Genomic DNA, 4,675 nt, shown 5'->3' with positions numbered 1-4,675 from the left:
TTGTTAAATCAAAAGATCATTTCAGTTTGCTTAGTTTGGAATTTTATCAGGAAGTTTTTATCATTTCTGAAAACTGCACCCTGCTCACAGAGTTTGGTGTCTCAAACAAACACGTGGTCTTTGCACACATGGAGGCATCTAATTGCTTCGTTACATCTTCTAGTACAGTTTTGCCTGAGCAATGACTATGAAATTACTTTCCTTTTAGTTCTCCTTACATTACAGCTAGGGCAGCATACTGACTTTAGAGGGGTGAGATGGGGCGGGAGATGGGAGGGAGGTTCAAAAGGGAGGGGATATGTATCTACCTATGGCTGATTCATGTTGAGGTTTGACAGAAAACAACAAAATTCTGTAAAGAAATTGAATTAAAAAATAAATTAAAAAATAAAATAAAATGGAGTCTATAAATGGATTACATTGCCTGAGAAACTCCCATTTTACTACAGGAAAGGCTATTTGTTAGATCATTGAAATCACTTTAAAAATACCTGAGCATGAACCCTTTCTCCACTGTCCTCAGATTCAGATTTGTCCAAACAGACTAAAATGAAGGCAGCGCGCCTGTGTACTGGGGTGGGAGAAACCATACGATGCTATTAATACCCAGTGCTGAATCCTGCCTCTGTTCCTTATAGGATGATTGCATTCTCACACCTTAGGCACTATAATGATGATGAAATTCCAGCAAGTGACCTTCTGCACACTCCCTTTCAATTCACGTCACTCTTATATTTTCAGTCATTAGGTTGCGAAAGTACACAGGTCAAAGTTCAGAGCTCAGAGTCCTATTTCCCAGCAGATCCCCTGTTTGACCATCAACAGATCTCCCATTCTCTCTGTGTTCAAGTTTATCCTGCTGTAAAATCAGAAGACTTGTTTGTTACCTCCCAGCACAGGGACATTTTCTAACCTAAGAAAACATGCTGAGCTCCCTAACTGTTTCAAATTCTGGTATGTATCTTTCCAAAACAAATTCTGTATGATAAGAATAGCTTTATAGTAACCTGTTCTATATGAAAGAGATTTGGAAGGCTATAGTCTTTTTCCCCCCTTGTAAATACATGCAGAAAAAATGGTGTTAATGAAATTAGAATTGGCTTATCTAACCAAGTGTGTAACCCAAGATACTCTAGAAACCTCCAGTTTCTCCTTGAGTGCTTGAGATACCTTGGGCTTATCAAATGACAGATGTGCAGTTTGATCCAATCTGATCTCCAGGGAAGGTCTCGGGCTGGGCTAGGTTAGTATCTGCACAAGGGCTAGAAAGTAACTTTCCAATGTCACCCACATGTCTTTTCTGTTGACTGGTGCTGAAAGAATTCAGAATATAACCCTATGTACACCCAGGTGTAGCCTGTAGCAAATTTTAAACGGATGAATACAGCGGTGTTTTGTATTTGATGAATACACAGCTTTTTTTCAACTTGATTTAACAATGCAACTGCAAACATTAAATGTTTACTAGCACCATAAAAGTGAAGTCGCTCAGTTGTGTCCAACTCTGGGACCCCGTGGACTGTAGCCCACCAGGCTCCTCCGTCCAAGGGATTCTCCAGGCAAGAATACTGGAGTGGGTTGCTATTTCCTTCTCCAGGGGATCTTCCCAACCTAGGGATCGAACCCAGGTCTCCCGCATTACAGGCAGACGCTTTAACCTCTGAGCCACCAGGGAAGCCGCCTAGCACATAAACGGTTGTTAAACTCAAGGTTGCTGGGTGACAAAAACCTAAGAAACTTCTTTCCATGTCCTTTAACTTTCATTTTTTAATCAAAAGAGAACATTGCTAAGCAAAATCAAGTGTAATCCATGCTTCCTTAGGTTCAGACTAATTGTCTCATCATACTAAATTTAAATTGAAAAATAATTTTGGCACTTTTTTTTTTAACAATCCAAAATTTTACTTGAAATTTTCTTTAGTAACCAGAGAATTCAAACACCTAGCTCTTAATATCCTCATTAGAATTTACATATTTGGCAATTACAGGGATCAAAAGGTTTCATTTGTGAGAGGGTAAATTTGTTTTACAATAATCCAGACCTCCAAAATTTCAAAATGTTTAGAAAATCTATTCCACAAAAATGACCACTTCATTTGTAGCATGATACATCTGCCTGTATCATCACATATCAGAATATACTGTCTGCTTGGAAAGAGCTGTCTCCACTTCAAAATCATTTGTAACCCATATTAGAGCATTTTTTCAATGATGATTATGAAAGCATTCGATTTTTTAAAAAGACAAAGGATCCTACTCCAATTTTACGTGCCTCCATTTACCTTTTGAGAGATTAAATGTACTGAGGAGAATCTGGACTAACTGGAAAGGAATGGCTATCAAATCTGGTTGCTCTATAAACCTAAATCATTTATCTTGGAACTCTGATCTAAAGTAAATCACAAAAATTGTTGGACATCTTTTGATTACCCTCCTTGGCCTGATTTTAATGCTTTCATTCTAACACAGCAACCAGATCTATTCTTATGTTCAAAATCTGTTTAGTTATGTTTTCCAGTTTTCTGTATACCCATTCGCAAGCTAAACCAACACCTAGGTCATTAAGGAAATGTCAAACATTCTTGGAAATCTGTTGGAGAACCTTTCAACCTTTCGTTACGCATTCAGTTTCATCTTTGGACATGTGTTGCTATTGCCTAACTGCACCTGTCATGCAGAAAATGCATGTCAGAGGAATACTGGTTTTGGGGTTTTTTTTTTTTTTTTTCTTTTTTTAGAAGTACTCTTTGGTAAAGCTAAAGTAATGACTAATATTCATGATAGGCTATTTTTCTTCAATCAGGTAATTAGTTCAGTTCAGTCGCTCAGTCCTGTCCAACTCTTTGTAACACCACGGAATGCAGCATGCCAGGCTTTCCTCTCTGTCACCAACTCCCAGAGCTTGCCCAAACTTATGTCCATCAAGTCAGTGATGACACCCAACCCTCTCATCTTCTGTCATCCCCTTCTTCTCCTGCCTTCAATCTTTCCCAGGATCAGGGTCTTTGTGCAATGAGTCAGTTCTTCACATCAGGTGGCCAAAATATTGGAACTTCAGCTTCAGCATCAGTCCTTCCAATGAACATTCAAGACTGATTTCCTTTAGGATTGACTGGTTGGATCTCCTTGAAGACTCTCAAGAGTCTTCACCAACACAGTTCAAAAGCATCAATTCTTTGGTGCTCAACTTTCTTTATGATTCAACTCTCACATCCATACATGACTACTGGAAAAACCATAGCCTTGACTAGATGGACCTTTGTCAGCAAAATAATGTCTCTGCTTTTTAATATGCTGTCTAGGTTGGTCATAGCTTTTCTTCCAAGGAGCAACCATTTAATTTCTTGGCTACACTCACCATCTGCAGTGATTTTGGAGCCCAAGAAAATAAAGCCTGTCACTGTTTCAATTGTTTCCCCATCTACTTGCCATGAAGTGATGGGACCAGATGCCATGATCTTTGTTTTTTGACTGTTGAGTTTTAAGCCAACTTTTTCACTCTCCTCTTTCACTTTCATTAAGAGCTTCTTCAGGACCTCTTCAATTTCTGCCATAATGGTAGTGTCATCTGCATATCTGAGGTTATTGATATTTCTCCCAGCAATCTTAATTCTAGCTTGTGCTTCATCCAGCCCAGCATTTCGCATGATGTATACTGCATAAAAATTAAACAGGGTAACAATATTCAGCCTTGATGTACTCCTTTCCCAATTTGGCACCAGTCCCTTGTCCCATGTCCGGGTCTAACTGCTGCTTCTTCACCTGCCTACAGACTTCTCAGGAGGCAGGTCAGGTGGTCTGGTATTCCCATCTCTTGAAGAATTTTTCAGTTTGTCATGATTCACACAAACAAAGGCTTTGGCGTAATCAATGAAGCAGAAGATATTTTTCTGGAACTCTCTTGCTTTTTCTAAGATCCAACGAATGTTGGCAATTTGATCTCTGGTTCCTCTGCCTTTTCTAAATCCAGCTTGAACATCTGGAAGTTCTCGATTCACGTACTATTGAAGCCTGGCTTGGAGAATTTTGAGCATTACTTTGCTAGCATGTAAGATGAATCCAATTGTGCAGAGCATGAACATTCTTTGGCATTGCCCTTCTTTGGAATTGGAATGAAATCTGACCTTTTCCAGTCCTGTGGCTACTGCTGCGTTTTTCAAATTTGCTGACACATTGAGTGCAGCACTTTAACAGCATCATCTTTTAGGATTTGAAATAGCTCAGCTGGAATTCCATCACCTCCACTAGCTTTGTTCATAGTGATGCTTTCTAAGGCCCACTTGACTTCGCATTCCAGGATGTCTGGCTCTAGGTGAGTGATCACACCATCAGGGTTACTGGGTCATGAAGATCTTTTTTGCATAGTTCTTCAGTGTATTCTTGCCACCTCTTAATATCCTCTGCTTCTGTTAGATCTATGCCATTTCTATCCTTTATTTATTGTCATCTTTGCATGAAATATTCCCTTGGTATCTCTAATTTTCTTGAAGAGATCTCTAGTCTTTCCCATTCTATTGTTTTCCTCTATTTCTTTGCAATGATCACTTAGGAAGGCTTTCATATCTCTCCTTGCTATTCTTTGGAACTCTGCATTCAGATAGGTAAGGTATATCTTTCCTTTTCTCCTTTGCTTTTTGTTTCTCTTTCTTTCTCAGCTACTTGTAAGGCCTCCTCA

The 4,675-nt window shown here is 39.1% G+C and overlaps 1 non-coding gene across 1 annotated transcript; it reads right to left on the bottom strand.

Annotated features, from left to right (window-relative positions):
- Positions 1 to 1,603: 1,603 nt before the first annotated feature.
- Positions 1,604 to 1,675, bottom strand: TRNAY-GUA (transfer RNA tyrosine (anticodon GUA)). Its single transcript has one exon. It is a non-coding gene; the product is annotated as a tRNA-Tyr (tRNA).
- Positions 1,676 to 4,675: the final 3,000 nt, after the last annotated feature.

Source organism: Muntiacus reevesi, chromosome 3, assembly GCF_963930625.1.
Source record: "Muntiacus reevesi chromosome 3, mMunRee1.1, whole genome shotgun sequence".
Classification (NCBI taxonomy): Eukaryota; Metazoa; Chordata; class Mammalia; order Artiodactyla; family Cervidae; genus Muntiacus; species Muntiacus reevesi.
Note: the sequence above shows the minus strand (reverse complement) of the source record. Positions and strands in the feature narration are given on the sequence as shown.